The 13,320-nt window shown below is 37.3% G+C and overlaps 1 long non-coding RNA gene across 1 annotated transcript in view; it reads left to right on the plus strand.

Annotated features, from left to right (window-relative positions):
* Positions 1–1,769: 1,769 nt before the first annotated feature.
* LOC149800545 (uncharacterized) overlaps positions 1,770–13,320 on the plus strand; it is a 28,967-nt gene continuing 17,416 nt past the window's right edge. The window contains exon 1 of the long non-coding RNA XR_016420409.1: positions 1,770–3,281. This is a non-coding gene — a long non-coding RNA (uncharacterized LOC149800545). The remainder of the gene's footprint in view (positions 3,282–13,320) is intronic.

The raw sequence follows: 13,320 nt of genomic DNA on the forward strand, positions 1-13,320 counted from the left end.
AGAATTCTGTATGAGCACTCAAAAATATTTCCAGAGAAACGAATTAATCATTTTGAATCCAAATAATTTGAATAAACATCAAAATGTAATTCCCAAAATAACACAACAAAAGAAATGCCTTTACATCCCCGTGTTCAGAAGCCCAGCTGAGATCTCTCTCTAACCAATGGTTTAAAACTTGAATGTCGCGGAAAACAAATGCCCGGATAAGGGTCACGTGATCGCGTTTAGTTCACGTACTCTCCTCATGGCCCTGAAAGGAACCAATCATTTTACTCAAAGAATAAAATAAAAAAATGTTGTTTACTTCAGTAAAGCTATTTACAAGCCTAGGGTCGCATATTCAATACAACCTCGATCTCAATCGTATTATTTCCACAATAAAAGCAAATAAAAAAGACCTTGTTGACGTGACTCTTACTAATTTTAAATTAAGGTCGGGAACCATGTCACCGTTAAGTGTTTACAAAATGAACAGTCAAGGTCAAACTATTTTCTAGAAAAGTATTGAATTCCTAATAAACAGAACTATATTATTTTGACATATAATAATTTTAAAAAAAAAGATTTTACAACTTACAAACAATTAAATCAGATATAAATTAAGTCAAATATACGTAACAATATATATATATATATATATATATATATATATATATATATATATATATATATATATATATATATATATATATATATATATATATATATATATATATTGCACATGCTGAAAGTGGAGACAAGTAGGCATAGCACGATTGTGAGATATAATAGGTACTGTGACTTATGCAAGAAAAAATAATGTTTATTTGCTTGAAGATGAATTCCATTTCGTTTGTGTTTGTGGAGGTGACAATGGTGTAAGAAAAAAAATGCTTTAATTAAGTTTATTATATTTATCCCTCTGCAGAAAAATATAAATCCCTATGGGACATAATACTTATATTAATTATTAGAAATCTTTCTTACTGTATCAATTCAGCTTTTTGTCTGAGACCATCTTTAATACCTCATACGAATGGTGAATGATACACGTAGTGCTATTAACAACTTTATAATGTCAATATTGATTCTTTGTGGGTAATCGTGTACGCATGTTGAAAACCACATTTAATTTTTCGGTACAACAAGATCCACACCGTATTTACTTGTACTGTATTTTGTAATGTGGGTCGGTGGCCTAAATTACTGGGAAAAAATTCAATCATATTCTTAGGTTCAGGTAGAACATGCACTATGTAATAAAACTGAAATTAAACACACCTATTCCCTTCACTCGATGTTATATCGATAGAATATGTATGCTAACGACATAGGCGCCGGGGAGGGGGGGGGAGGGGCAAGTGATTTCACCTCTAAACATGTCGTAGTTCACATCCGTAAAATGTAATAGCTGATCACGACATGTTTGTTACCCTCTTCCACTCCCGAGCCGTTGGTTAACGTTGAAAGTAAACTTATTTTGTGAAAATGTTTGAATAAATGTAGAGGTGGCATTTTGAGACTGACATGTCTAGAAAAGTAATATACCTTGCATCCTCATTGTTCATACATGTTTAGAGTTTAACAGCATAAAGTATCTTAGAAGGAATTACTATATGTCAAGGTGTTGATTTGGTGTTTCCAAAACTCCTTTACTGTAGTTTTGACGTTGTTGTGCAGTACTTTATCAAATGACGGTGCCCAGGAGAATATATACAGACAGAATAGAGGGAAGTGGCGAAGGTGAGTGACACTCTACAGTTCCTTCGCACAATCCTTCTAATCTGAACCCGCAAGTCATCAAAACGTCAGACAGTGACGTGAAGCCCAAGCGGATTAAAACGGTAGATTATGGACTCAGCATTGAATTGAATAAGGAGTCGCCTATTCTAACTGTCGCAAAGAGGAAGACTTACTAAACTGTGAACAAGGATGCGCTCTACATACTATTTTTAAATCTAAGTGATGTTTTTCTTCAAAGCTACGGAACGTTCCTGTGATTGACCTCACTTCTCAAATATTGTCATTCATGAATACAATAGATGAAATCACAGACTCATTCAAGGATAATTTGCGTCGAAATCTTGAGGTGGGGTTTGGAGACTCTTTGCATTTTTTCACGGTGTTAAGTGTGTGTCAGACCAGACGGTTTGTCATTTCAATCAGTGGTTATCGATTGTGTACGCTTGAAGAGGATACTGGAGGATAAACCGAGCAACAAGAATGCGAACTTACTACTAATCGGGCATTCCATTTCTTGCGTGACCAAAATGAAAAGTGGAATAGACTAACACTATTCACCACTGCACCCTCACGTACGCAACTCGACATCTATTTCTTAACCAAATTGTAACCTGCAATTTTTGAATGTCTTCTCTAGTTGTAAGTATGAGTTCTCAGCTCACATTAGCAGACTGTCATGGTTCAGTATGCAATTTATTATCAATACTGTGACACTCGGCAGCGTTCACTCAAAAGCACCATCTTGCTTCCTTTGTTTTATCAAAACTCTGACAGGAAATGTTGAAATGATCAAAACAATAAACTGACTCTGACATTCCTATTTATATTCAAGGTTAGAGGAGATCGTCCCTGCATTGTGCTTTAAAAAGCAAGGGAATATCAACACTGACACACACACCCTTCATTAAAACATGCATCCTTCCATCTCTGCTGTGCCCGCTTTTGACAAAATTGATAAGCAAAAGGTAGTAATAATTGACGTTGCTTTTTTGGTTGATCTGCAGGAGAACAACTGGACAAAGCTATTTGATCGAGATTCTTTCGATCACGTGAGCATATCTACCGGAGGCCGTTGCACCATATGATACGTGTGTTGACCTACTAACTGCATTCAAAAGGAAGCAGAATCTTACCAGGATTTCATTAAGTAGAGGCTACAAAAGGGTGAAGGTTTATATGACAACATGATGAAGTTCACACTGAAACCTTTCAGTGTCATTAAATAAACAACATTGAAGATGACAAACAAAGAGAATAACGTGAAATCTAGCCAAGGAGTGTTTGGGATCATGATTCACATTGCTGAGGACACACACGCAGGATATGCGGGAGGGTTTTTGTCACCCATTTGGTCCTCTACCATGGGCGCTGGCGAATGCTGATGGCACATTGGAAGAAAACCATCAAATCCCCAAAGGTCGTCCATGGTCTAATGTTATGCGGGCGTTTTCGACCTTGCCGGCCATACAGCACACAGAACAGGAGAGAAGAAAAAAAAAAAAAACAGGACTTGATATGAAAGTCATGTCGGAGCGAAAAAAGGAAAGATATAAAAGGTAAACAAGTTTATGTTGTATAACAAGACAAATGATGATATTCACGACATTATCCCAAATACTATGGGTTTAGTTGTAATGCTCAAAACGAATTAGCAGATGAATCGTATTTCTTTGTAAACTTTGGATAGACAAATAACATTACTTTGGATGGACAAAACTATATAACTCTGGATGGACCAATAACATTACTTTGGATGGACAAACTACATAGCTTGGCCTGGACAAACAACATAACACTGAATACTAATCTGAGACAAAAAGGAGACTAATGGCTTTGAAAACACTGTATAAACTGAAGATTGAACAATGCAGTATTTAGTATGATAATGGAAAATGTTGCGAAAATTATAACAGTTATAAATAATAATTCGTTTGAGAGATTAGTTACAAATAATGTTTTATCGAGATCGTGAAACTTGTCAGAGAAAACAATCTGTTATCATAAATCAATTTCAAAACTGTACTTGTACTTATAAAACCGGTATATAACATCGATGCGGTTTGCTTTTGCGTGCGAAAATAATATTTTTATGAGGATATGAAATAGTTGATAAATCATCTCGATATCTACCGCCTTCCAAAGGACACCAATTACAATCTATCTTTGGTGAACAGGAAAGTGATTGGAAAGTTTTAGAGTAATGTACCAGTGCAGTTATCAAAAATTTGATTGTTCTCCGGAGTAAGCGGTATTCGTTTAAATCAAGAGTAAAGCAAACGATTGAAGAAGTCATCTGTCAAGAGTAAATTACTATTTAAAAGAAATGTTTATTTTATAGTGCATGAGAGAATGAGTTTTTTTTCTTCTTCAAATCGTCAGATCTTACGAACACGAGATTTTCAGACAAACAAGTTAGCTATGAGTTTAGTAAATAAAATTGAAACATTAATGAATAGAAGGATACACAGAACAATGACCGGGAAGAAGTGAGACGCGCGTTTCTCCGTACAGGGTCTAGTTGATGAATATCAATGATTTATCTGCAACAAGAACTAAATATAAAACGAAAATCTTAATTATTTTTTTTACATCTGTTGATAACACTATTAAACTCATAAACAAAAATCAACAAACTCCAGAATGTATCCACACTTTCCTTGTTTGCGATCCTATTTTGTAGCTCCAAAGATGGGGCCCGAATATATATATATATATATATATATATATATATATATATATATATATATATATATATATATATATATATATATATATATATATATATATATATATATATATATATATATATATGAGAGCTCGTCTTGATGGTTGATGGTCTTTAATTAGGAACTTGTCAATGAATTACAAGCAGTAGTATTTCTCATTCGATATTAATCCATTTGTGCGGATTGCTATTTGGAAGACCAGAAGCTCTGTAGGTTGTCAAGATACATAGCTACAGCAGAAGCCACCCTTCTTCCTCAGTATATATTCCTCCTGTCTCTCTGAGTCATTGAGTCATTGAGAAGAACGCTCATAAAGTATTGCATGTATTTGTTATTTTATTATATTTCGTCTATTTCCATAGGTTTTACAGGTGGTGGGGAGTGACCATTTGATCCCGGCAATATGAGAATTCGGCTCCTCGGGCACTACTAACATGTAGCATTGTATACTAAAAGATTTTGTCAAATGTATAGACATCAGAGGAATTATAACAGGTTATAGCAATTTTTATCATTGAAAATAAAGGGACAAACCTTTTTGTTGAACTAATGTTGTGTTAATTCAACCCTTTCTTCACATTGCATACAAATCTTTCTTCCCAAGTAAAAAATAATTAAATTAAAAACAGCTTTAAAAAAACAATAATGATGAAGCGGCTATTATACCGAATATGGTAATCTATATATGATTACAGACATGCATGCCAAGTTTCATTTGTCTACCTCGTGTGGGGTTTGCTTAGTCGAACTAACAATATTTACAAAGAAAATAAAGAATTGATGTTATGGCCTGAAAATCTAACTGGGTGATCATCTTAGGACAATAATAAAGTGCGTACAATTTCGTAACTCTTCACTTAATAGTTTTTGGTTCTACCGAGCTAAAGAGGATTCAGGATGGACGTGTGGATTTTCTGATGTACGGTCGGACAGCATCAAAACAGTATGCTCCAATATGCTATCACAACAAGGATATACGTACACAATATACCCTTCTCACCTAGACGTAATGGTGCGTGGGCCTTTCAAAAGAGCTACTTGGTGCACACATTGTTTGAGGAGTTGAGGAAGGTATAATATGGGTCATAAGATTGCGCAGAACACTATCTTCACGGACCAATGGCTACAACAGATGCACATAGATAAAAGCCTGTGTTCATGCTTTGATAGCAGCCATGAGTACAAAAGGGTGCACGGGCGCAACGCAGCTTTCTTGCAAAAACACCAGGGTATCACGATTTTATCGTTTTCATGACTCCTACTTTTCTCTTGAAGTAATTCTACCAGATTCGTAAACCAGTCTAACATTATTGCTTGCCGATTGAAAAAATCTTTATTTCCCGTGCTCTGAGAGATCTCTTGAAATAAAACAGTTTTCCAATTATTTTGCACTATTTCAAGAAATCGGGTTATCGAAAATACCGAAATAAAAAATAAAAACATAAGGGGATAGTAATTAAAGTACTAATTATGGCCAAAGTAAAAAAGAAGGATGCCATTTAGGTCTATTTATCATGTAAAAAAGAATTACAATACTGGATACAACTTTCTTTTTCCTTCTTATTTTTTGTTTAAGCTTTTAGTTGCCACGTGATTTACATTGCACATCTTTTCATAAACTAAATAATCTCTTTCTTTTGCCAATTTAGGAAATTCGTTTTTAGGATATATAAATAGTTGCATATTTTTCGACCTTCCCATCTGTAGATCTTCTCACATCATCTGGATGATTTGATTTATTTTGATTCTTATATCTGCATTGCCAAAAAAGCACAAGCGTTAAGGCAGGTAACAATAGACGAACAAAAGTTGATTTGCTCTTGCTAAAACGTTTGGCAAAGAAAACCTATTCAACAATGTGAGATATGTATCGCGAAGGAAACGCACTTACGAAAGACATAAATGTAGTTGTATATATGTAATGTTAACTAGACCTTCTCGCGGGCAGCTATTACTATATTATCTCACTGTAACTAGAATGCGCCGTGTGAAGATAATGCAACCATCACATAATCAAGGAGCAAAAAAAAAAAAAAACTGAAGTAAATTAGTTTAACCTGACTGTGTTATGATCACACTTGTATGTGTTAGTGAAGAATAAATATGACGTGAATTAATGGTTTTAGTAGCGAATCGAATAAAAAGTCATACAACGATAACAACTGTAATAAATTTTCAATTTTGTCTTATATTCAATAAATGTTAAGAAGATATTTCTCACAAGCCAGTTTGCCTATAAAGTGTTGTTTTCTTTTTTCACATTGTGATCTAGTTACTTCAGGTCGTACGTAGCAAAGTAATATCTCCCATCACCTCGCATATTGCTTTACGGCCCATTACGCGAGCTTCGTGATAGTCGAAAACTGGAGATAAGAATACTTTATGGCCGTGGTTACCGCACTTTAAAGATGTTGACGATTATTTAAGAATCAAGTTACAAAACGATAACATCCAAATTTAATTTCATTACCCCTATTATTTAGAGATATATAGATAAAGCATACTGAATATTGAGGCGAATGGATTGTTGAAGCAGATGTGTTGCGACGAAATGCACGTGCTTACAGAGCGTAAATGTGCGATGCTGAAGATAATAATAAAATTTATAACTTTTGTATAAAACAAAGTTATGCATGAATTATATTCCAGAAATGGGGGGGGGGGACTCTTATGATCTTGTTTTTAGTCATTTTCCTTAAATAGTGTTCATCTGTTCGTTTCAGTGACAACGTGAACATTTCCTTCTTTTTTTATTCCCATTCAATGATACATTGTTTTTTTTTTTGTTCTTTCTGTCATATCTCAATCATTTACACTAAAGCTTAAATTATGCTGGTCAATGCAACAGGCCAATATGCTTCTTTGCAGTTAACGCAATCAGCTGTGAAAAGTTATCTCTCTTTACCTGATTACTACTAGATGGCGTGCTTGTAAGGTAGGATCAGTGTCTATTGTTAGAATGATATGACCAGTATATTTTGATGTGTGAATCTATTCGATAAAAATGTTGTAATGTATAAATACGAATGGTGTGCCTATAACAACTGCTATGTTTATTTTGTAAGATAACTTTCTTGGTCGGTGTTTGCAATGACAGAACATTTTTCACATTGTCATAAAGGTTTTTAAAATTAACAGTCGACGTCTTTGCCTTCAAGAGATTGTCACGATTTTATATAGTGTGCTAAAACTGTTAAACTCGAGGCAACAAGTTTACTTTTTCTCACTGAAGGTCAATATCATTTATACATTGCATTCATACACGGTATGATATACATACTTAGAGCCAGCCTTCTGGTATATAAGTAGACCTTATTTCTTTTGTATCCTGAAGAGTGGCAATCTGCAAAGATTCATATTGGGCTAATGGTCTTCTCAGGAGCTAATTATATCAGAGACAACAAAAGGTTTTCCTATTGTCTTTCTCTCAAGTCTGAGTTACTGAAATATCAAGGCTTTAAATCTATCATCTGGGCACTGTGCCCATTGGGACGTAAATCTAACCACATGTGCAAAATTTCAATATTATGCATGATGTAAAGGGCCAACGAATATTCAAATTAATAGAATTCCCCTTATGGTTATAGTTACAGACCCTCTAGTTACTCTAATTTTTCATCCGTCAGCCAGTCTGTCAGTCTGTTAGTCTGTCTGTCCGTCAAACTTTACTGAACATTGTTGGATTTCAGCCAAATTTGCTTTGCAGCTTTCGGTTTATAAAACCTTGAATGCATTTAAGTTTGAGAATTCTTATTCCTTGTTTGGAAGCGCTTTTGCTCCACATACTAATATGATTTTCGCACGATAACGTTCCTAGGAATGGTTGGATTTCAACCAACTTTGGAATACTGATGTGGCCTCAACAAGTTCGTTTAACATTCAAATGAGTTGTGAAATGATAGCCCATAGTACCAAGCAAGCATGATTTTGCAGAGACTGTTGAAAGCACACCATTGGTGATTGGGAACGGTTCAGAAGACTCGCCATCCCGACGAATTTCTCTACGTAACCATATTTTGTCTCGATTTTACAAAGGTTAAAGATTGTGTTAAAGATTTTTGTGAGGTCAAGTAATGTAATAAACAGGTTGGAGTTCTATTCCTCACATTTCGCCCGTATCTGACAAGCTGCAAACACTATGTCTGTGATCCCTCGTCCTGTCTTGAAGCCACAATGACTCTCAGGCAACAGTGCTTGATTGATCTGACTGTACAAGGCGATTCAACAGAATTAAGGTACGGATTTTGCCGGCTATTGACAGCAGGCCATTTGCATTATCAGTTTCAGTTAGCGTTGGCGGATCAGCAAGTGATATGCTGATTTCCACATGGGGCAGACGATCACTTGCCTCCTCACTGATCGATGACTGACGATTGAGGATGCTCTTAATCTGCTCTACCCATCGTTGAAGAAGTGTCGTTGCTTTGTCAGTAAACAGTGTATATATGATAGTCATCATTCAGTATCGGTGATGTCACTGATACTTGTAGCTAAGTAGATTGTTTCCAAAGCGTCATATAAGTTCATCATGTTATTCCTGTCCGCGCATGACTGAGTTTCGTCTGCCTTGTTTCATTAGGCAAGAATATTTCAACTCTTCCAATTTGCATTGAACAGTCATCTTGATGTTTTGAAGTTTGTCTTCATAGATAATAATATCTTGTCTTCTGAACAGGCTTTCTGTAGCTGATGTTTCTTCTTCAGAAGTCTCTTGTGGAAGCATCGTTCTCCTTAAACCAATCTTGTTTGGTTGGACGACATTTTAGAATGTAGCTGAGTGCATACAGTCTCTGAAGCATGCCAAGTTTTCCTCAGTATTCTCAAACTTTATGTCGATTGTTCATTGCTGGCTGCACAGTTCCTCGACAAATGCATTCTCTTGTTTTAATGTTGGAGGCACTGAGTTGTTTTGGGCACTTTATTTTACCTTGTGGTCATCCGCTAGCCTGAACCTAAATTTGGAGACTGAGCCAATGATCGGTCCAACATTCTACACTTTTTATGACCTGTCACTCTGACATCCTGCCTGTCTCATTTCTGGATGAAGATGTAGTGGGTAAGATTCCAGTGCTTTTAGCGTGGGTATATCTATGACATGTTGATATAATTTGGCAGGCGGAAGACTGTTGGTGATTTAGAGGTCGTGTTCAGCGCATTTCCTCAGAAGGATGGATCCGCTATTCTTGCATTTGACAACGCATTTTCGCCATTGACACCTGGCCATATTTGATGATCTGTGCCAACTCTAGCACTGAAGTCACCAAGGATGATGAGTTTATCTGCCTTCGGTACTTCTGCGATAAGTGACTCCAGGTCTTCATAAAATATGTCCTTGATCTCATCTGGGGTGGTCATTTTGGGTGCATATGCACTGAAGAGAGTGGCATACCTTTCTTCAGGTACTGAGGATCTCATTATAATTAATTTGTCATTCACGTCCTTTGGGAGTTTTGTGTGTTTAATGATTAGCTGTGATTTTACGGCAAATCCAACACTAACTTTACTTACTTCGGTCACTCAAAAAGAAGGTGCAACTGGATCCTATTTTATCGAGTTGTCCTTCCTCAGCAAGGGAAGTTTCACTCGGGGCTGCTATTTGGATGTTGAACCTGGCCAGTTCTCTACCGGCTAGAGCTCTTTCTCTCTCTTATCTATCTGCTGATGAACTGAGCAGAAGTGTGCGTACGTTCCAGGCTCCAATGGTGAGTTGCGTCACATTTGTCTTCTTGTTAGGTTTTCGACGGCTAAGGCAGGATCCCAGTCAGCCGCGGCATGCTGGCCAGGATTAATTGTGAAGCACGCAATTATTAGGGAACATTTTCTAGCCCCTTCCTTGTGCTACGTAGGGAAGCATTGTGATCCTAGAAGGACAGCGCAGTCATCCTGGGCGCTGACGAATTCCACTACTGATTTGGTCTAGTGAAAAGTTAGCCAATGATCTGAGCCTTCTATGTACAAGTCTGTAGCTAGAGTTGCCAGTGTATCCACACCTGCTATTTTGCCGCCCGCACATCGCCACTGGACTTGAAGGTATCAGAGTAGGGAGGGAAAAAGTGTCATGACTTGCGCCTCAGATGGATTGAAGTGAATACAAGAAGTACAGAGTAGCCTTCTGCATAAATATCTTTTAGTAGAGTGTGTGTGTGATTTGGATTTTAACGTAGCTTTAACAATGTTTCAGTCATATCGCTAAGATATCTGCAGTGTGGTAATTTATAGTGATGTCTAGCACTGGGGCATCATGCCGCAGACACGTAACATCATGTCCCACCCAGTCACATTATCCTGACACCAGGCCGACCAGACCTAACTCTCACCTCTTAATGCTGAACGCCAAGCGAGGCAGCTGTTACTACCATAGTAGTAAGGTGGGCCACATTAGGGACAATGGGACTTAGCATTAAAAACACCCCTGGGCCACTTTAGGGACAATGGAAATTTAACATGGAGAAAAACGCTGGGCCACTTTAGGGACAATGGGAATTTAACATAGAGTTTGGGTCTGTCTAGGGACAAGGGAAATTAACATGGGAATAGAGTTTGGGTTTGTCTAGGGACAAGGAGAATTGAATATGGGACTTTTTTTTTTAAAAAAAAGTTTTTTTAAATTTAAATTTAAATTTAAAAAAGGGGTAGGCAATGGAAAGGCTATCTCTTTTCGAGAAATATGGCTGGCCCTGAAAAGGGCCTTTGGGTTTATGTTAATATTAATATTAACATAGATGGCATCTGTCACATCTTCTTCTTCTTCTTCTTAAACTCCTTCTAACTACCGGTCCATACACAAGTACCCTCTTGAGACATCCTTGTCTTTCTATGTAAACTCTCCTCATCCATTGACTAGTATCTGTCCTATCAACAACAGTCCACTTTGACCTGACATACATGAGCATGTCCGTCCTAAACATCATGGAAGACACAAGGGTGGATGACTCAACTGTGGTCCACATCTTGAAGCGACGAGAATAGGTGAATCAATGCAGTGAACTGCGCTTATTTATAGGTACAGGAAGGATTGAAACGGATTGAATTAATTCACCAATCCAAACACGCGTTACAAAATTCAGTCAGCTCGCATCCAATCCGAAGAGAGCAGTCTGTGACGTCACGTGGTCTATATAGATTCGTTAGCACTTGTGTGCAGTCAATCTATGCGACAGTGATTCAACATGACGGAAACTCAGAAAACGATCCATTGGGGTGCACCAGCAGGGGAGACTGCCCAAGGGAACCCGGACTTACTTTCAGAAGAGGTGAATTGGGATTTTGTGGATTTTCTTACCTCGCAAGAATTTGTTCCGGAACCTTCGTTACCTTCTTCATTACCGCAAGTGGAGAATTTTAGACAGAGACAGAAAGAAGAATTGGAGAAATTTATGCAACGACAAAAGGAAGCGGAACAAGCTTTTCTCCTACAGCAACAGCAACAGCAACAAGAAGCGGTACGAAAAAAACAACAGCAACAACAGCAAGAAGAAGTAGCAGCAAAGAAACAAGAGGGTGAAAATCAAACGGCTATGGTACTGTTGGACATTTTAGCGGAGTTAAGAAGTCTGAAACAAATGTATCAGACTTCTTTATCACGACCGAAGAGAATACGACCTTCCCGAGCTAAACACGCCAACCCAGTGACTAAGCCTATCGTACCACCCTTAGTGATTTCAACCCAATCATCAGAAGTAGGCCTCGGCCGTGGCAAAGGCTTAAGGCAGTTAAAGTTGATTGGTTAAACTCACCCCTACACCAAAATAAAAAGGCCCTTTTCAGGGCCACCCACTTCTCTCGAAAAGAGATAGCCTTTCAATTTGCCAATAACTCAAAAATAAACCCCACCCATTTTACCCTTATAGTACGTGTCTGTGTATGAGTGCGTGAGTGTAGCTTCTTATTTTAAAATCAAAACTCAAAGACACTTACCTTATATCATTCATGTATTCTTTTATCCATTTTTTACAATCCAATTCACAATTCACCACAGAACACTTTAATTAAAAGTTCATTGACTTCTTCTTTCTCCTTGTTTAGTCTCTCTGTTTTTTGAATTTCTTCACCTTTTTTTCCTCATTTTCTTCCCTTCTTCTTTTCTTCTCCTGTTTCTTTGCCTCTTTTAAATAGAATTGTCTTCTTTCTTCCTCTTCTTCCTCTGAAGAATCCCTCTCTTCTTTCGAAGAATCCCTCTCTTCTTCCGAAGAATCCCTCTCTTCTTCTGAAGAATCCTTCTTTTCTTCTGACTCCTCTTGTTTCTTTTTTTGGGCAATCTGGAGACCAATGTCCTTTTTCTTGACAATAATAACAGGTATCTTGACTTTTGTCTTTTTTAGCCCCTGTTTTTTTCTTTTTTGACGGTCTGGACACTCTGAAGACCAATGCCCTTTCTTCTGACAGATATAGCAAGTATCCTGACTTTTATCTCGAAAGGAAGGAGAGTAGTCCGTAGGCTGGTCTGAAGAGAATTTTCTAATGACCCCTCGCAAAGCTCTGACGAAACGTTCCATCTGGGTAGTCTCTTCCATCGTTGTGCTCGGTTTGAGAGTGAAATTAATAGTGAAAGGACAAGACACACACCCTTTTATATACGCTGGTTTGTCATGACTATAAATTAGTCTATGGTGTTTAAACTTGAGTCATTTGACGTTTTGCACTCAAGATGAAACGATCCTATTCATTCGAGAAGAAAGAAGAAGAAAAAGAAAGTAAGAGGCAGAAACGTGATCTATCGCCTCGTACCAGGGCTGAAATCTTGGCACAAATTCATGCCAGTGATTTTGAAGAGGACATGAGTGAACCAGAATCCGAACCCTCTAAACCAAGTTCACCACCCTTAGTCAACCCTGAAAAGTACTATTCCATTCGAGAGACGGAAAAGCGC

Source organism: Sinohyriopsis cumingii, chromosome 4 (genome assembly GCF_028554795.1).
Source record: "Sinohyriopsis cumingii isolate HCF-2022 chromosome 4, ASM2855479v2, whole genome shotgun sequence".
Taxonomy (NCBI): domain Eukaryota; kingdom Metazoa; phylum Mollusca; class Bivalvia; order Unionida; family Unionidae; genus Sinohyriopsis; species Sinohyriopsis cumingii.